The 21283-nt window shown below is 45.9% G+C and overlaps 1 protein-coding gene across 4 annotated transcripts in view; it reads right to left on the reverse strand.

Moving 5' to 3' along the window:
* The window catches only part of DIAPH2 (diaphanous related formin 2), a 5141990-nt gene that overhangs the window by 4562170 nt on the left and 558537 nt on the right, over positions 1-21283 (reverse strand). The window lies entirely within an intron of this gene.

The raw sequence follows: 21283 nt of genomic DNA on the forward strand, positions 1-21283 counted from the left end.
GACAGTATGAGGTAAGAGGCAGACAATGTGATATTTTCAATGCAGTACACCGGAGAGGATGCCCAATGTGTCAGCATTCCTACGTTTAAGTAGTATAGTAAATTCTGGGTAAAATGAGGGACAACTGAATACTTAAACGATGGATATAACATAAGAACAGGACTGCACTACAAGTTAGTCACAGATAATAGCAAGTTACAAGGATATGTAGGGTATCTGAGGAAGGGTAAATCAAACTGGTAGACCTATGTGTAATATGAAAGGGTAAAGGTGCTTTAAAATGGTACCGTTTGGTCGCGAAGATTACATCTCCAGCCCAAACTTAGACATCTAAAGCCAAATGAATAGGAATAGATTAAAAGCTGCACACACAAATATTGACTGGATGCTGTGCACACATATGTAGATTTAATGCTGAATGCACAGATTTGGAGTAGACTGCGCGTAAGAGTCCCCCTGAACCACATTTAATGTAGAGAAAGCATTTTGATCTGTAAATGGTGAGTGTCGTGGGAAAAATGAAGACTGTATTTTGATACAATTAAACAGCAATATTACGCCTCATGTTGAAATGCTGTTGTGAAATTAAGGGTGAGAAGCAATACACGAGTATTGAGCATGCATGGCATATTTTATAATAGATATCTAGAAATGATTATAGAAATTAATGCCTGTGTGAGTTGACATTAATAAGATTCACATAGACAGTTAAAAGTTTGTGTTTACAAATTGTTGCACCTATAACAGTGTCGTGCTTTCCTTGGTATAAAGCTGGAGACCATCTTAGTTTGAAGTGGACTTAAATTCTTTAAATACATTTCGAGTTTTGAGAAATCACAGTCTGTTTTTCTTACTCAAAATTGTGGGGTGGGACTGTAAAACAGGGGCATTAAAGTATTGATGTCAACCTAATGTGAAACCATAGGTTAAATGTACAAACACAAATAGGTCTACAGTCTATCCTCGCTGTATACTGTCAGCTAGCTCTCTGATACTTCACAGGCCTTTTCCCACTGCATACCAGTGAACTGCCAATGTCTGAAAATGCACGGGTAGTTGCTTTTTTGTTTTTTCCTTAGGATTTCTTGAGCTGCATTATAATTCAAGCATTTCCTTGATTGAAATTCTGGCAAGAGTCTTTTGCACCATCTTTGATTTAATACTAATCAGAGAACTATGACATTGGTGTCAACTGTTTGCAACAGTTGTTCCTTAATAGCCATCCTTCTGTGCATCGACTGCATTCAAAAACACCCTGGTGTCTGCTTCCTTGCGCGACCATAACGATCGAAACTTTGCCAGACTGCATAATGTGTCTAGGCCAAAGCTAGTAATTGCATCTTTTTTTCTGTCCTTTCATTTAATAAATAGTTCCCTTGAACATTAAAATCAAGGAAACACAGGTTTCATGGCATTAAGCCAGACTGACATGTTCATTGCAGTGATTTGTTGATAGTAGCCATTTAGTGACTTATTTCTGCAGTTTTACATTTTTTTTGTTTTCTTGTCATAGACTTGCAGTAAATTCAAGAAACGTAAATCAATTAAGAGCATTTTCAATTGGCCTGCTAATATAAGTGATAACAACATATTTGTCATTTACTAAACTCGGATCTTACGAGGTTGGCCTATTCTAGAGAATGGAAAAGCACAGAATAAACCTTTCTGCTCAACCTTGATTCAATGCAGCAAACAGACTATATTCTTTTCCCAAACCTCAATGAATAATTAGGTACATGTTTGTGTACATGTGCATTGTAAAACTGCTGCAGGGCCTGTAAAATGAATGGACGGGAGCTTCCATGTCTCATCCTCTGCCTTCGATGGCAGTAAAAACAACAAATGCATTGGTGATGGGCCATCCCATCCTGACTCCGGATGGAAAGTGGATTTAGCTGAAGGGGTTCAAACAACATGCTGACAACCATTACGACCCTGGCGTTAAGGGTTTAACGGCGCCGTAAAAGGTGTTGGTGCCGTTAAACCCTTAACGTCTGATTACGAGGTCCCTTTGCGGGACCCGACCTTAACGGCTGGTTTTACCTCGGGACCTCAGTGCTAATTACGGTACTGCAATTTGCGGTACCGTACTTAGCGCCTTCCCCAGTCCCATTGAGCCCTATGGGGCGAAAATGGGAATGGGGAAGGGCCATGGTGAAATGGGGAATTACCGCCCTGCCAACCTTGGAATGGGGCGGTATTTCCCCATTCCACCATGGCAGACTCGTTACAACACCGGCACCAACCATGGTGCTAATAGCGCCATGGTTTAGCGCCGGGGTTGTAATGAGGGCCAAGATGAGACTGCTATTTATTAACACCAGTCAGCTTCCTCGTCACAGTCATTGCAGCAGAAAGGTGAGCCATTTCTGTAGAACAAGAAATAGTGCTAGTCAGTTATTCCTACGCCAATAGAATGCACGTAAGCTAGGTTCCCAGGTCTTGGAAATGCACGCGGTCGGTGAATTCACAAACGTGGTGATGCATTTTCTAAGAGCTGTCCACCAGAGCAAATGATGTGCTGTCTGACTCCGTAAAAACGCTATTTTTAGGTGCGTTCAGTGATCATGTTTCATAAGCTTGTAGCAATGCTCACTTCTACATGAAACTTCTTAAAGTGCCGGTCAGGCTGAATTGTTTGTTAACTAATACACTTATTATCAGAGGTGCACACTAGAGGCACAGTCTGATGCTCTCTGTGTTTATGTTTTATAAATCGGACCTGGACCTGGTACCTTTCCAAATACAACACAAATTAAGAAGAAAAATGTAGATTTAGAAAATAGTTCACTCCCTTTTTTATGCATCGCCACGCTACTCTGGTGGTATATACCATTGGCGGTTTGGTAGGAGCCAGAGGATGGGGAACATGTGGTGGAAGGAGACTTGAAACATGTGGTTTTGGTGAAGAAGATACTGAGACAACAGGTAGGGAAGTGAAACTCTTTTACTGAAGTCCAAGTTGACAAGTTAACAAAATCAGGTAAGTATAAGGGAAGACATCCAGCAGCTCCCACTCTAACAGTCTCTCAGCTACCAACTGACATCCATAGAACATTCAACGCCCTCACACAGCAACATTCTACACATCAGCATTCCACCAGGCATTCCATATAGCCAGCATGCACACAAAACTGGGATGAGGGGAGCCACACACCTCTGTCCTTACACAGATACAGGAAAAGAGGGTATAGAACACAGCACACAGGGAGGGGCATATGATAGAGCAACCAGAAGTCTGACATCTCCAACAAACCTCATCCCCTAAACGTCCTGCAACATGAACAGGCCAGCCCAGCCAAATACCACTCAGAGTCCACACACTGGGCCCAATAGAGGGACACTCAACCCAGGGGAACTGGCCCCAACACAACAACTCCCCACAACGTCCACAAAATATCAAGCTACAATCCTTCCTTGCCATACCACCAACAACTATGGAGCAGTGAAAGGACAGTACAACCCTCAGCCATAACACTGCCAAAAACACTAACCAAAACCATACACAAAGGGCATCCGGTAGCCACACCAAAGCACCAATGGAAGAGGAGGACCACCCACTCAAGGGTACCGGGTGTCCAACTCCAGGGTCTCCAAAATCACAGACAGGATAACCTCCAAAGAAAAAAACATCCAACGAACCTCTGGCTGTCCAGCACCCCACCACCACAACTCAACAGGCATGGGTTCAAAACACCCCAAAATTATTTGGTGTCCAGTACCCTGGGTGGCACAAGGCCAGGTCAGGCACACCAGTGGAAACAGTGAGGTCAAAGCCCACTGGCAGACACTGCACTGCTAAAAAAAAACACAAAGGTTGGGCCACACAAACACAGCAAGTGGTTTGCTAGGCCACATGCTGAGTTTACAAAACAAAACACATGCCACAAAACCTCACAAACACAAAAACTGGCAAATGAGCCTACTGGAACATGTTAAGTGATAGATCCATACTCCTTCCGAGTCCATGCTCTAAGCTGCAAAGTCTGTTTGATAGAGGGTCCTGTGGAGGTAAATAATATGTTAATGAAAAATACATACACATGAGATTTAACATTGTTGTATCCAATAGTAGGGCATAGGCTAATTAAGCAGAGGCCATGTCATATAATCTTCTCACTCCCATTACAAAGCCAAATCGCACCACAATAAAGCAAGCCACATACCACTAAATAACACATGTTACTCCCAACACCACACCAGCAAAACTGCACTGACCTGAACACATAGGGAACCCAAATGAAGTTCATATGCCTGACATGATAACTAGCACTAAGGTAACACAGGTTCCAAGAGCTAACATCACCAACAGAATGACATTGCCCAAGCTGACCAAAAGAATAACAATGCCACCATTTCTCATGTCAAACACTTTAAAAAAATGCCCTCCAAGATGCAACCAGAGATGAAACCTTCTTCGAACACAATACTACAGCAGCTGCCATACGCTGCAGACCATAAACTAAATGCCAGCTATGAATCCCAACAGTTCCTGGTATTAGGTGTGTAACGCACCCACAAAGCTGAAATGAGGCGAAACCAAACTTCCTTTTATTTAAATGTTTCAATGCAGCAACACTGGCGGTTTTCTTTCCTTTTTCCCTTGATGCCATGACACCAGTAGCCGCACACGCTATTGCCTGCATCGCTGAATCTGTCAACTAAGCCAAACACCTTGCTAAGCAGCTGTTCACAACCCAAATGGGGACACCTCCCAACCTGCCAGAGCGTATGGCACAGCCAGTCTTACCTCAGAAGTGTGGTGAGAGGGTTGGGAGTGCCCCAGTCTTTGAAGCCCTTAACTGTAATTTGCCGATTGATATTAGTACCACTGTATGTCACCCAATGTTTTTCACCCTTTATGCTGTCCGGAGTTCTTCTTTAATTTCCGAACTACAATAACAAGCATGCAATGCATCATCAGAAGAGCCCAGCAGATTGTGGTATGAAGCCAAGAGCATAGAAACCACCGCAGAATCTCTGGCAATGGTTGCCCTCTAGCAAATACCAATTCAATATAACCTATTGCAAGAAAGCAGCCCATCTAGTGAACACCGAGCAAGCGAAGGACACTTATTTTAATGTTGCATGCGGAAGGGGGTGGGGACAAAAGGGATTTTTCAAGACGCCCATGTACAGACCATTCCGGGGAAAAGAACAGGCATAGATCCTCCCAGATTGTCAGCCGAGAAATGAAACCAATGGAGTGGTGGTGGTGGGAGGACAAAAGAAAGGAATCACGGGCATAAACGATCCAGAGGAATGACACAGTGTGAAAGGTGTTTCAGTGAGTTCATAAGGTGTTGAGGTGGATCATGAGACCAGGTGAAGGATGGAAGGTGGAGCAGAGAACTGAAGAGTCTGCAGAGGAGTTGAAAGAAGGTGCAGGTGAGGTATTGTGTGTTGGGGAGAGTGGTCCCAATTTGAAATAATGTTGCTCTGAGTGTGAGAGATTATATAAGAGAGTGGTTGTAGAGACGGGTGTGGAGGGTAATGTGAGAGTATCAGGGTTGGACTGTGCCATAAAATTATCTCGGGCATCAATGAAAAAGTGGTCCACAGTTGCAAATGGCTATTCATTCCTTTTGTGATACTGTTTGAACAGTACCCATGGGGATGTTGTGATGCAACTTGTGCAATTTAACAAATATTTATTCAGCAACACTGGTCAAATCCTTTAGCCGCATAGTGAAGTAACTCATCAAAGTGGCCCACATTGGCCAAAAAAGTGGCAAAAGAGTGTCCCACTTTGACCCAACAAAACGGCCCACACAAATATTTCACGTTTTTGGTTCGGCTATGGGCCTTCTGCCCTTTTGTCCAGTCCGAGCCGGCAGAGCATAGAGGCTGAAGGAGATAGTAGATGGTCAGAGTGAGAGCGAGAGAGATAGGCAATAGAAAGGAAGGCGCTGTAGAGGAAAAGGTTGGAGGTAGACGTATTCAGTGAAGGAGGGAAGTGGTAGAGATAGAAGAGAGGAGTGTGAAAAAAACAGAAGTACAAAAGAGGAGAGTAGAGAGGTGCAAGGAGAGAGAGGGAAAGAGAGGAGGGAGTGAGACAATCAGAGGGAATAGAATGAGAGAGGAGGTGTTGGTGGTGTGTGAGGTGGAAGAGCAGATCAGAAGGGTACTAGGAAAAGGAAGATAGGGTATGGTAGTGAGTATGGAGGTCTAAGACCATGGAAAGAAGCGAAAGGGAGTTAGAGGGATGGGAGAAAGATTGTCTGAGAATGTGTGGGCAGCACTCAGAACATTACAGAGACCATTCTTGTGGGACTACTAGTAAAAGATACCCTTGGGAAGCCCCGGAAGGAGGGAGCTAGGTATGGTCTTGGCCTACAGGCCTTCCTGAAGCATACGCAATAGCCCAGGCACTAAAGGGTCACTAAGCAATATAATCCACGCTATCCTTTGTTGCTAGGGAAGTGGGGTTAGAAGCAAAGAAGCCCAAGCAAGGTTGAGGGACCAGTCAGAAACACCCCTTAGACAAGTCCACCTGTCATATCAAGAAGACACAATCCATTTCAATGTGGTGTTAATAAAAAACAAGATGATCATTCAACAAGTTAGTCAATCCCTGCTCCAAAAATGTTTATAGACACAACGTCTAAACAAATATAGAGTGTGGTGATTTATTGTGCAGTATCAGCCTACATGTGTTTTGACCATATTGGTTCTTCCTCAGGACTGATGCAAACGTAAGAATATGTTCAATAATAATCAAATCTAAACAAATAAATACATATATAATACATACATTCCAAAACATGGACTAATGCATCCATATCACAGTGCATGGCTTGATAAAGGATCGCCATCAACAAGTGATTACAAATGAAACAGGTTTAGAATCAAAAGCACATATCCAATTCATTAGGAAGGGCAAAAGCAAAACGTGTTTTAAACCATACCGTTTGCAAAGGTGTCACACATGGTTTACCAGGAGAACGGAAGGATGACAGGAAAGAAAGCAAAGGGAGATGGGCAGGGGAAACAACACATAGAAATATGTATAGTAAGCAACACTGCATTGGAATGTGTGGTAGACCAACGGTTGATAGATCTACAAATGTTAATGCAAATCAAGATTAATTGCTGATATTTTACGTGTGTCTCATGCGTGTTTGCAAAATCACCATGGTGCCACCGTTCTGCCCAAATAGCTAGTCTGATAACTGTTCTTGTTTTTCACCATGAATAAAGTAAACAGGTGGGGCCACCAAATCATACGAATTCTCCATCTGTGGTGGGCTCCTCCGCTTCCACTTCAGTATCATTGCTATCCAACAGCAATGCTTTTCCTACACACATTCTAATGGAGGGCACTTTTGTCATTACTGTCTGACTCAGTGGATAGGGTAGTGAAGATACAGAGCAGGGCTATTCAGTTTGACTCCTGAGAGTTGGGTTCTGATGAAGTCTTCCAAATATGTCCAACCGTGTCTCCCACAATTCTCCCACAAGCTGAACACAGTGTTTCCAATTCCTCCCACTCTTTTGCCCAGGTGTCAAATGATTAGAGTGTCTCTCATCCACACACTTCAAGAAATGGATACTGACTAATATGTCACATGCTGTCCACACAAATCCCTGTTGCTTCTTCCCAGCAAAATCAGTCAAGCAGAACTCTCCCACAAACTCCTACGGATCCTCTTCCTAGGTGTCGCCAAACTCTCCCACAAGCTGCCCTCAGGGTCTCCCATATTGTCCCATTCTTTTCACGAGGTGTTATTTGATGGCACGTGCCTCATCCATGCAAGAGATGGATGCAGACTGATGTGTCACCCACCCCTCGAAACCTCTGGAGTTGACACTTGTGTTATTCACTCACTACATTTTAGTGAAAGAATCACACAGTGGTACATACGCAAAGGTATCCCTAATTCTCACTCTTGGACTGGTTTCACAGTTACTCATTACTACTCCCCACCGTTCTTCCTATATTTCTAAATATTCCTAAACTTCATAAAACATCATACCCTGCATACAGCACAGACCTCTTTCCTTGCTGAAAGTTGCCCGAGAATGAATAGGTGCTCCAACCACATGCTCGCCTAAAATTCATCCTTGAGAACTGACCCTAAATGTGGGCGATTTGGTTTTGTTGTTTGAAAGTTTGTCGAGGCGTGTAAATATTAATGAACGATCAATCGTCAAAGGTCGCTCTCACAGAGGGAGAGGTGTAATTAACTGGTCAATGCCGAAGGTCTCCTGTGTGTAACTGGCTGTGGTTGAAGCTGCATAGATAGCAGGTATGCATTTCTTCATACCATGCGGGTCATTACGAGTTTGGAGGCAGCCAGGGTGCTAATTGCACCCTGGCTGCCTCCAAACCCGTGTCCGGGTCCGTGGTATCGGAATGGGGACCCGGTAAGCCCCCATTTCGAAAACCATTCTTCATTCCCATTCGAGCCCCAATAGGGCTAAATTGGAATGGGGAAGGAGCTAATAACGGACCCGCAAATAGCAGGCCCGCTATTAGCTCCCTGGTCCCTTAACGGGTCCCACTTGCCGGTCCTTACCGGTGCCGTTAACCCCCTACCGCCGTACTCGTAATGACCCCCCATGTCTCCCTCTTGTACATCGTTGTCCTCTTGCATGCTCCTGATTTCAGCACTGGGGTTCCTTCCATCTCCACAGCCAAGGGAGGTGTCTGACTCTAGTTGCATTATCCAGCTTCAGGAAGGGTTAACTTATATCTTCAGTGGGGAGGCCCTCTCATTCCAGTAATCCCCACAGTGTGCATCTGTGTCTTCCCTCTCGACTAGCCCTGAAAGGACAAAGAATTTTCAATAGTCGGGGGAAAGGGTTTGCAGGAGATTTTGCTATGATCTTGCTATCCCTGGATCCCATCTTGGGCCAATGACTCTCTTTATTTCACAGAGGATTCATCTGCCCTTCCATTGCTCAAACCCCTGGAATGTTTCTAAGGGTGTCTGTTGTGTTATGGAATACAAGAAGGACTCGATGTAATTATCTATACAGTGGGAGTTTCTTTGACATTTAACCAAAAGCATGCCTCTCAGTCGCATTTGACCATTGTTGCTTTCAACCCTCTGGGTCAAGTGTTCGGGATTGATGTTAGGCGGAAACCTGTGCAGTTCCCTCTGGGACCACTGCAAAAGATTTAGGACTACAGGCGTTGGCGGTGAACCCACTTGGTAGCAGTCTGTACCACACAGATTCACTTGGTAGCTGTGGCTGAGCAGTCAGACTTCTCTCAAGAAAAGTTGAGCAGTATGTGGAGTATACAACATAGGGCAATTCTTCACAGCAAGACAAGCAAACACGCAACAAGGCTTAGTGTAAAGATAGTAAGGTATTTATTTATAACACAACATCTATGGAAAACACTAAAGCAAATCACGGCAAACAAATCAAACACAATTAATCTACGAAGTAGAAAACGGAGTGGTGTGAGAGTGGGCAGTCTGTGGCAGTCCCTCTCAGTTTCAGTCTTTCCACAGTGGCCACACTTCCTTCAAAACCAGAAGGCAGCAGCGAAGCGGAGCGGAGTGGTGTGAGAGTGGGCAGTCTGTGGCAGTCCCTCTCAGTTTCAGTCTTTCTACAGTGGCCACACTTCCTTCAAAATCAGAAGGCAGCAGCAAAGCGGAGCGGAGTGGTGTGAGAGTGGGCAGTCTGTGGCAGTCTAATGGCGGCTAGGGCGGATGACGGAGACGCCCTGGACCTGAGACATAATATTTGTGGAGGTGAAGATGAACCACGAAGGTTGCGGAGTGCCAACAGCCCTTCGGCCCTCTTGCTGGCTTCATCCCTACTCACCGAAACGCTTCCATCTTTACACTTTAACACCTTATCTTGTGCAGGCTCTGTAAAGCGGCCAGGAGGTAAATTACATAACACCTCATCAAGAAAATTGCCTAAACTAACGATTCAACATCAGCACACTACAAAAATAAATCAGCTTCCCCAGAAGCATAAACAAAAACTTTTACCAGAAGGATGGTTTGAGCAGACGTCCGGATCCTCTTCGTCTGTGGACACTGCCAACAGGGCGAAGCACACGGAGGAACTAGTCACCTCCGGTATGGAGGTGGACTGTAGCATCGGAGAGCCCCCGTTGTTGGGGCCACAGTTTCCGACGGAGGACCGCGCGGGAGGACCTCCCCTCGTGGGAAGAGAGGCCTCCCGTGACGGATTCCGGGAGGAGCTGGTGCCGGACCTCATGTGTGGAGAGGCGGCAAGTGGGGCCGGCGGCGGCTCCATGGGACGGCGGAACCACGGTGCAGCTTCTCCGCAGTGCCATCCGGAGACTGAGGCCAGCCGCGGAGGAAGTCTCAGCGAGGACGCGCAGCTCGCAGCTCGGCCTCTGTGTTTGCCTGATGACACGGAGGAGCCGTCCCTCGAAGGAGGGGGGGCCACCCGGGTCGAAGGCCAGGGAGAGCCGCGAGCGGGCTGCGCAGGCCCCGCTGCATTCCTGGAACCTCGGGGTCCTGGCGACGAAACCAGAGTCTCTGGGATAGAGAGGCCTTTATCCCCATCTGCTCTTGGCATAGCGGCGCTACAGCGCCACCAAGCGGCCAAAGACATTGTGACAGTGATTCCTTCGGTAAAAACTGTAAAGGCTCAAATTCACAATAGCTCGACCTTAACACATCCTGTTTGTGACGAAATAGATTATCATGAAAGAAACAACCCACAGTCACTAGAGGAGAAGCTCAAGACTGTGGGCCATCCTGTCGAAACAATTGTAAACTCGCCCTCATTACCACCTTTTTCTGCGGCCCCCTTACATTCTGATACCAACGAACCAGTTACTGCCAAACCCAGGGATCTGAGAGAAGGCAGTAAACAAGGGGTCCCAATTAAACAACCACATGGAATCCCGTTTAGGCTGTTATGAAAAACATTTTTCGATCTCCCTATGACTTCTAAGACAACAACAGCAAAAAAGCCTTCGAAATCCATCAACTCGACAGCTTCATCGGCGAGTCACCGTCTGGAAAACTCGTTGAAAACGCTTTTCCAAAGACAAGCCAAAAAGAAACTGCACCACGCAGGGCTTGGGGAGATCTCGGATGCGGACTTGCTAGAAGCGCTTCTTGAACCCTTGCTTATAGCCTCAGCCGGCTCACAGAAGAACATCCCTAGCAGTGGGTCCCTTGAATCTCCATCACATCAAAAAGAGCAACCAAAAGACACTTCCATCCCGGGCCTACCGTTTCAATCAGTCATCCCGGAACCCCAAGAACTTTGCTCATAGGAACCACCAATAGTACCATCCTCATTACCTCATCAGGTGCTTGTCAGTGAAATCCCAGAGCCCCTTACTGAAGCCCTATTGTCTACGGATCATGACGTGCAAATCCAACCTTTACAGGGAAGAATAAACTCTAGTCCCCAGACAGATCGAATGGCCCAGAAAACTGCCATTCCAGGGCCATTGGAAGAGATCTTTGAGAGAAGGAACTTGGTGTCTAAGCCTTCTTCCCTGACCGTCCCTTTGGATACTGAAGCATACGAGGGAAATGGAAGTAAAGAGATCGTGATAGACCCCCGGGGGGCCAAATGCCGAGGTTATCGACCCCTCAACACAAAGCAAAGGAAGTACCGCGGCTATTTCCTCCTCCTACTCCGGTGAGCTCTTCATTTAACAGAAGAGCAAGTGAGTCTTCCTACACTACCCCAAAGGAGTCTTCCTATACTATCCCAAAAGAGACTCCGGCAAAAAAAGCAGACTTTATGTACATCATGTCGGCAGTAACAATCGCATTAGCCCCATTTTGCAAGCTATATGAGGGAATTAATGATTCCTTGAAAGATCACACGTCTATTTCTGCGATGATGAACTCAAAGCTCATCTACCTAGAGGGCTACATTAATGCTCTGGAGAGAAGAAAAAACAACCTACCTGGCACTTTCTACCAAGCGGAGCCTACAGAACCTTTACTAGGGGTAAGAAATAACAACAAAGGCAGGCCAAGGAAGGACGGAAGTTCTCAAACTCCGTCATGTGACATCTTGTGGCGCGAGCCTTCCAATTCGGATTGTGGGACGAGGCCCAAATCGGGTGCAAGTACTTCACAAGGCCTTAACTGCTTATTAACAGTTGGCCCGAATCTGAGTTGCACCAAGTCGGGAGAAAATGAAGTGATGTGTCTGGATGATACTCCCCCACTTAAAGACCAGTCAAGATTGAAACCTACTCAAGGACTAAGCCAAAAATCACTGGGCTTAGGCCCGTCTTTTGGGGAGAACTCAGGTTTGAGAACTAAACAACAGACTCTCACCGCCCAGCCATGTCTAAAAACGGCACCTCTGTTTAAGCCAACTCACGTGACTCAGCAACCTGACCCTCGTCAGAAGGAACCTCTACCAAAGAAGATCCAACTGCAGGCTGCGACGATACCAGCATCAGCAACCATTTTAGACACTGGCAATCCCACCGAAACGTTGCCTCAGCCAGTAAATGCATTAGTAGCCTCTCCCCTACATAAGGAATTAATGGACTTAAGTCAATACCTCGATGATTCCACTGATAGCCAACAGAATGACGTGACTTCCCATCTGCCTAAGCTGTTTCCTAGCCAGCAGACAGTAACTAGGGATCTTTCAGGCTTCATTTCATTAGATGATCGATTCAAAACTTTAAGAACCAAGTATGGGGATCCTGCCAGTAACCCCACTGAAAAGAGAATGGAACAAAACCTGGACTCAGCTACACCTTCTCGTCGACCCCATAAGGAATACAGATCGAGAGTCCACATCCAAACAAAAGATGACACAGCCAGCAGATAAATTTAAGGAATCTAAGCATTCTTATCAGAAGAAAGGACCCCACGACCATAAACATCAGGAGAGTGGGGATTACAGTTCCCATCAGAAGAAGAAGTTTTACCAAGAGGCAAACAGCCACAAGTCGTATCCATCGAGCAAAATACGGCAACGGTCTGGTAACACAAAATATCTAGTGTTAAACAGACGCACAGTGCTGAGACTGCTACATAGTATCTCCTCCTTAAGAAATCTAAAATCAGAAGACCTTATAACGGTGGAACCTTCCCACGAGGGACATAAGGCCTACTGCTTGTTAAACACATCATCAGAAAATGTGTCCACTTTGCTGGCAGCTGCAGCGGAGTCATTATACAAACAAGGGTTTAAGCTAACTCGACTCACACCTCCTAAAGTAGGTCATGAGAACCCAAAAGTCAGCGTCACTGATCACAGACCAACAAATGAAGAATGTCGGCACCTTAGCTCAAGGGTCGATTTGTCAAGTAAACTACTACCAACCATCCAGGCGTATCAGGCCCAATCGTCACCTAACGGGCAAGATATCCACCCCAGCAACTTAATAACGACAAAGGCGACTACTCCACTAGAGGAAAATCAAAGGGCGACACAGGCAAGATCGAACTTTAACTCCACCACATGGGCATGGTTACCCAAAGCTTTGACTACTCGTCTTCACAAATAGCCACCAGTTGTTTCAAAAACTGTCCAAGCACAACTTTCACTCTCTCTTGCGACCTGGAACACAAGAGGGTTTCTACACTTAACAACTCCCGGTGACATCAACCTAGGAGAATATGACATCCTTTGTCTTCAGGAAGTTTGGCTACAATCTAAACCCTCATTGGATGGTTTCAAACTCGCCTTTGTAGAAGCATTACCAGGAAACAAAGGAAGGCCTTCCTCAGGCCTAATTGTTGCAGTCCGGGTGGGAGTGGGACTAGAAATAACAAAAATCATATTGAAGTCCCCTTACGTCATCACGGTACTAATTTCCTGCCTGCGAAGAGAGCCCGCCGAGGACCAGTATACTCGCACTTTTTTGCTAGTGATGTCCATTTATTGGAATCACAAAACGATGCAACAGACTGCACTATTCGACACAGTGACTTCTACACTGGACTCAGTATATCTAGAGTTCGGGATTTGTGACGTCATAGTATGCGGAGACTTAAATATCAAATGTCCAACCCCCAGTTCGATCGTCTCAAGTCCCGCACAGACCATTCCTTGCAGACAAGGTCTAGCTTGGCACAAGTTGATGTTGGCCAGGCAACTGTTTAACACTGCATTTGCTCTTCCAGACTCCACTGCTCTACCATCATGGAAACGAGGCATGGCCCATTCAACAATAGACTATATCTTCGCCTCTGAATTTTTGCTAGCAAGGCTGACAGATTTCAGCATCCGCCAGACTAATCAAAGTGACCACAATCTCCTGGTTGTTAAATGGGCATTTACAAAACCAGCATTAGCCCATTACTCAGGTAGAATAGAACCGGAAGGAAAAGGCAACCGGGTTAGAGTTACAAAGGCAAACATTTGAGCATTTACTTCTTCATATGGTAGTGTGCAGGAAGCAGAGAAGGTTGACTACAGACCACTTTTGGAACCTCATAGAACCACGACAAAGAGCTTGAAGGGGATAAATTCAAAACAAATCCACGCTCACAATTTTGATGCCCTTGTGGTGGTCCAGCGAAACCTCCTTCGTAAAGCAAAAAGGACGGCCCTGAGAAACAACACGCCCTCTAATAGGGCGTATGCAAAAGAGGCTTCGAGAGCCTATAAAAACTGGCTACGGGAGCATCGTTCAATATTATATCAACAAGACTCCGAAAACATGTTGGAACAAATCCAAAAATCCAACTCTAGAGAGTTTTGGAGTTTGGTCAACCCACGAGCTAAAGAGATAGCCTCAATGATGCTGAACAGCATTTCGGAAGCATCTTGGATTGAGTTCTACTCGAAACTCTTTTGCTCTCCAGATATGGCCGAGCTCCCTTTAACACCCCAGATAAGAGCACCATGGGTTGATCTTTCAGACAGAACTGAAATCTTGGAAAAAATATCAAAACTGAAGAAATCAAGGGCCCCAGGCCCTGATGGTCTGTCAAATGAGAACGTGAAATCTGCACCATAAGAATGGTCACATTTGCTGAGCTTAATATTCTACAAATGTACAACCTTTTGTACAATCCCACCTACCTGGACCTCAGCGATTATTATCCCTATATTTAAAAAAGGTAGGAAAGATGATCCCAGGAACTTTCGCCCAGTGGCTCTGCTCGACGTTATAGGGAAGATCTACGGCTCCCTTTTGCTGGATCATTTCAACCAATGGGCAAAAAGTGCACCCTGCAACGATCCTTTTCAATCTGGTTTAAAAAGGGTGTAGGCACCAGCATAAACATTTTTATTCTCAGCCTTTTGAAAGCCAAAGCTCGTGAATCCAACAGGAACCTTTATCTGGCATTTATAGACCTTTCCCAGGCCTTTGACCTTGTCAATTGCTGGAAACTCTGGGAGAAACTTACCAAATGGAACTGTCCACAGGAAATTCTAAATCCCATCAAGGCTCTCCATGCTTCCACTTCGGTACAGGTACGATTGAACACTAGAGGCCTGCTTTCGTCAGCTATAACTACTGACAGAGGAGTTAAACAGAGCTGCCCTTTAGCACCAGCCCTCTTCCTCTCATACTTCGGAGACTATAAAGAAACCATAATTGGTTTACGAGCATTTCCTCCAGAATTAGGCAAAGAGAAGATCTCAAGACTTCTGTACGCGGATGATCTTATACAATTGGATCAGACCCCAATTGGCTTACAACGCCAGCTGGTGGCATTGAACACTTACACAGTAAACAATGACTTAGAGATAAACAAACAGAAAACAAAGATCATGGTATTGGGAAAAAATCTCCAAAGGAAAAAGAAGAACTCGTGGTTCCTGACAGGAAACAAAATTGAACAAGTGACAGAATTTAAATACCTGGGAGTCCTCATAGACTCCACAGCGAAAGATACAGCGATGCAACACCAGCTTGTGGAAAAAATGAAAACACTAGTTTCTCAAGCGAAACTACTCGACAAAAAATATGGTCGCTTCTCACTGATGCCCCTACTTAAATTCTACCGGGGCAAAGTTATTCCAACTATCATTTATGGAGCCGATGCAATGCCATCTTTACCCCAGTCCCTATGGGCTAGATTGGAGAGTCTTTTTTGGCGCTCAGTCTTAAACTTACCATCATCGACTCCGATCGCCTTGATAAGACACGAACTCTCCATCTCCTCTCTAGACTCAATAGTCAAAAGGGCGTCAGTCATGCTGTACAGGAAGATCAAAGATCCTACTTCCGCAGCAATTTTTCTGATGGTTCAGGCTGAGATGAACCTACACAACTCAACACCACTCTCCAAATGGGAGCTTATGTGCCTACATCAACTTGAAAATTGCGGCAGCTCGATGGAAGAACTGATGGGTAATCCAACGAAAACTAAAGCACGAATTGAAGAAATGGATTGGATAAATACATTGTACAAGGCATCTGAGTACAAACGTGCCACCCACTTACCTCCAACATGTAGAAAACTGAATGTAATCCAACCTTTTTTGATAAAACACCCAAGCAGAAAAACTCGGAATACACTTCTTCGTGCAAGGTTAAATTTATTACCTACAAATGAAATTTTACATTCAAGAGGTCTTTCACCAACTAACACCTGCCGCTTTTGTAACGACCCCGACCAACCAGAAACATTACGTCATCTTTTGCTATTGTGTCCTGGTACAGACAAATTTAGATCCCAATATATATTGCACCATCTAAAGAATGCCTTCCTGAGGGAAGAAGATATTTGGAGGGAACGCTTAATAGGAGGCTTGAGACCTTCCTGGACCATAGCAGCCACAAAAATATTGGACCAGATTTTTCTACAAGCACCACTACAGCCTACCCAGAATGGGTAAACACATACAGATTGTGGGGAGTGAACCTCTTCTATCCGGTTCCGTTTGCCTTCGTCCTCACTTTTACCATCTGTGTTTCCACTCTGGCTTTCATTGTTAATCAGTTCTTCAGTTTTATCTTCTACCTTTACTTTTTTCTACTACTATTTTTGCTTTAACCTTCACTTTTACTTCTGAAATCTTACGTTACCTTCATCATCTTCTTGTAAAAATCACTTCGGTGATTATATACTCGTAATAAAAAAAAAAAATAAAAAAAAGAAAACGACCAATCCCCCTAGCAAAATATCGACAACTCTAGGTTCTACCGGTACCACTTATTTCCAGACAGAGGTGTATACCTCAACCTAGATGACACTCGAATATTAGTTAGGAAGGGAGAGAAAAAGATAGGCAGGTTATAAAATCAACACAGTTCAATCCTACGCGGATAAAATGCAAGGCAGGAAGGCAAGAATCACAATAGATCATAAAGTTCGGAGGCCAGGCCTACTCGGAGAGAGGCAAGGCGAGCTTTCCCAAAAAGTCTCTAGTGGAGATGCATTCAAGTCTTTATAGCAAATTGTTATCGGCAGATTGAACCAGTTCAGAACAAAGAATGAGAAAAGCTTGGAGGCGACCCAGCGGAACGGAGAGGATTAAGACACCTCACTCGAACCGAACGAAAGGGAAGCCAGGCGACACGGTACCTTGTTGTGGAGGGCAGCTCCGGCGGGGGCAGTTGTTCCTGGTGGTGGATGCACGTCGGGTCTTGGCCAAGAGTAGAGATGATCTCGTCGTCGAAGGAAAGTGAAGTCCAGTGCACCACCAGGGAAGAGACCAGCCGCGGAGTGCTCCGTCACAAGGCACCACCTTTTGGTCTCGGTACAGGGGTAGTGGCTATCCAGTTGCCGAGGTGCTCTGCATGGGCAATTCGACCACTGCGTCCTGAGGCGAATAAAAAGCAAAGGGGACTGCTTGTTCCCACCAGTCAGGGAAAGAGACTCTCCGGCAGGGAGATCTCCTCTGTCGTCGGGAAATGGTGAGTCGGCTCAGCAGGGCTCCACCGGAGGTGTCGTCGTTGCAGGTCGGCTCAGCGTTACCCTCATCGGAGTCTTAGGTCCTGTGGCGACTTCTGAAGATCCAGTCCCAAAAGCCCTGCTTTTATGCAGAAGACCCCCATTCATTCAGCCTAGCTGTCAATCAACACATGCTAAGTGGTGAGCGGGAAGGCTCACCACCTGGGCCAATCACTCCAGAGTGCGACCTGAGTTGGCAAGGCAACTCGGTCCAGGGTGCCTAAACCCCCCCCACACCCCTGAGGTAACCCAGACAGAATGGCACCACTTTGGAGGGTCTCTGTACAGAGGCACGCCAAAAGTGGAACAAAGGGCTCAACCTTTGGTTTAGGAGTCACAGAGACGAACACAGACGCCATTTTAAACCCAGTTCTGGCAGAAAATACCACTCGATAAACTTATTTAAGATAAGTAGATCGGTGGTACGTCAGAGATTAATGAGAAAAAGTATCAATCTCCAACAATGGGACGAATCCCATAGGGTTATGTTCGGGATCGAACATAACAAGTAGTTTCCACTGCCACCAGCCAAAACTCGATGAGGGGGGACGGGACAGTGCCCCCTCGAGTAACAGATCCAGGAGTAATCGAATTACCCCTACTAGTACGTCCACAATAAGATGGTTGGTACTAGTTCTGTTAGTAAATTTAGGTCTAGTAAAGCCAATGGTGACTTTACATGCCCGGGGAGACAGTAGTCAGTCCCCGGGTATGGAGTCTATGGTGGGGGACCCGCTAGGGCGCCCCCATGTTACGACACGTAGGGTGCAGTGTAACACACATAGAAAAACATATGAGACCCTATGGAGTAAAAGACCCCATAGCCCATCGAACACATTGACATTTCAAAGGAATTACACACATACATGTCCAAGAGTGGGAGAAAAGAGTCCCACTCTTGGCAGGATGGAAAAAAACAAACTCCAGAAATCCAGCAAAGCTGCTGGGGGTCTCACTAGGTTAGGAAATTCAGCCTAACCAGAGAATTCTCCCTAACACTCGCCCCCCCCAGACTAAGGGACAGGAGGATTTAATCCACTCCTGGATGAATCTCATACCTCTAGTCGATGACATACATCCTAGAGAGACCATCAGCATTTTGGTGGTGACACCCTGACCTGTGCTCAATGGTGAAATCAAACCCTTGCAGGCAGATCGACCATCTCAATAGGTTTGGGTTCTCCCCTTTCATTTGCATTAACCATCTCAAGGGTTGGTGGTCAGTCTGAATAACAAAAGTAGAACCATACAAGTACGGCCTAAACTTCTTCAGAGCCCACACGATAGCAAAGCACTCTCTTTCGATTGTTGCCCACCTTGTTTCAGGATCCTTCAGCTTGCGGCTGATGAAGCAAACGGGGTGCTCCCTACCTTTCCCATCCAGTTGACTGAGTACGGCACCTATCCCTACATTGGAAGCGTCTGTCTGCACAATGACGTGTTGGCGGTAATCAGGAGCTCTGAGTACTGGGGCTTGGCAAAGAGCCTGTTTCAGGTTTTCAAAAGCCTGATTGCACTCCTCGTTCCATTTAACCTTTTTAGGAAATTTGGGCGAGGAGATGACATTCAGTGGAGAAGCTATGGTCCCATAGTTCTCTATGAAATTCCTGTAATACCCAGTGAGGCCTAGAAAGGCTCTCACCTGGGTTTGAGTAGTCGGTGTTGTCCAATTTTGCACAGCTTGAATCTTACTGAGCAAAGGCCTTATTTCTCCACCGCCTACCTCATGCCCAAGATAGACTACCTTACTCTGTCCAATTTGGCATTTACTTGCCTTTATGGTCAGATTGGCTCGTCCAAGAGCCTGCAAAACATCTCTCAGGTGGATTACATGTTCTTCCCAGGAATTGCTGAACACTGCGATGTCATCCAAGTATGCCATGCATAAGTCCTCCATCCCATTCAGAACCTGGTTTACCATCCGTTGAAACGTAGCAGGTGCATTCTTCAGTTCGAAAGGCATTACCTTAAACTGGTATAAGCCAACGGGGGTAGAAAATGCAGTTTTCTCCTTGGCATGGTCTGTCAGGGCTATTTGCCAATAGCCTGACGTCAAGTCAAATGTACGGAGGAACTTGGCGGCACCAAGTTTATCCACCAACTCATCTGTTCTTGGCAAAGGGTGGGCATCAGTCCTGGTGACTGCATTAAGAGCTTGATAACCCACGCAGAATCTAAGTTCTTTAGATCCGGCCTTTGGTACTAACACAACTGGGCTAGACCATGGACTAGTAGAGGGCTCTATTACCCCGAGATCAAGCATCTTGCTGACCTCACCTTTGATGTGGGTTCGTACGTTTTCTGACATGCGGTATCCTCTGCTTTTGACCGGCAGACAGTCACCAGTGAGTATGTCGTGCTGGCCCCAAGGGGTCAAGCCTGGTGAAAGCGAGAACAGAGAGGCAAACTGATTCAACACAGATTTGCACTCTTCTTGTTGCTCGGGTGTCAGATTGGAGGAGAGATTCACTCCTTCAATTTTTTCATCTAAAGGTAAGCCTCTGAGGAGATCCGGAAGAGCTTCACTCTCTTCTTCTTCCTCGGATGATGCTAGAAGCAATGCTCCTACATCAGGTCGTGAGACATACGCTTTAAGTCGGTTGGTGTGAAAGACTGTCGGAGCCTCCTTGGGATTGCCCAAGTCCACCAGATAGTTAACCTCTCCGAGTTTACCCACTACTCAGTAGGGTCCCATCCACTTATCTTGCAAGGCCCTCTGCCTTGTTGGGATCATAATGAGAACAAGCTGGTCTTGAGCGAACTCAACCATGTTAGCCTTTTGATCGAGCCAGTGCTTGACCAAGGCTTGTCCAGCTTTCAAGTTATCGCTTGCTTCCGTCATCATGTGCGACATTCTCCTCCGGAGACCTATCACGTAGTCAGTCACTCTGACTGGTTTGGGGGAAGGAGCACCCTCCAACCCCTCCTTAATCAGGGCCAATGGACCTCTGACGGGATGACCATAGAGTAGTTCGAAGGGAGTGTAACCTACTCCCTCCTGAGGGACTTCTCTATAAGCAAAGAGAAGGCATGGCAATAGAAGGTCCCACTTACGCTTAAGGGGTTCCTCTAGAGCACCTATCATGCTCTTCATGGTTCGGTTGAACCGTTCTACCAACCCATTGGTTTGTGGGTGGTAAGCCGTTGAGAACTTGTAAGTTACTCCGCAGGTTTTCCACATGGCTTTCATGTAGTGGGACATAAAGTTTGACCCCATGTCAGAGATTACTTCCTTAGGAAACCCGACCCTGGTAAAAATACCAAGGAGGGCCTTAGCCACAGCCGGAGCTGTAACAGTCCTCATAGGAATTGCCTCAGGATACCTAGTAGCATGGTCTACTACAACAAGTATAAACCTGTTGCCTGAGGAGGTTGGAGGATCAAGGGGACCAACGATGTCAATCCCTACTCTCTCAAATGGGACTCCCACAACCGGGAGAGGCACTAACGGTGCCACGTTCTTGGATCCAACCTTACCAGAGATCTGGCAGGTGTGG

The sequence above is a fragment of the Ambystoma mexicanum genome, chromosome 5p (genome assembly GCF_040938575.1).
Source record: "Ambystoma mexicanum isolate Mex_15411 chromosome 5p, UKY_AmexF1_1, whole genome shotgun sequence".
NCBI lineage: Eukaryota > Metazoa > Chordata > Amphibia > Caudata > Ambystomatidae > Ambystoma > Ambystoma mexicanum.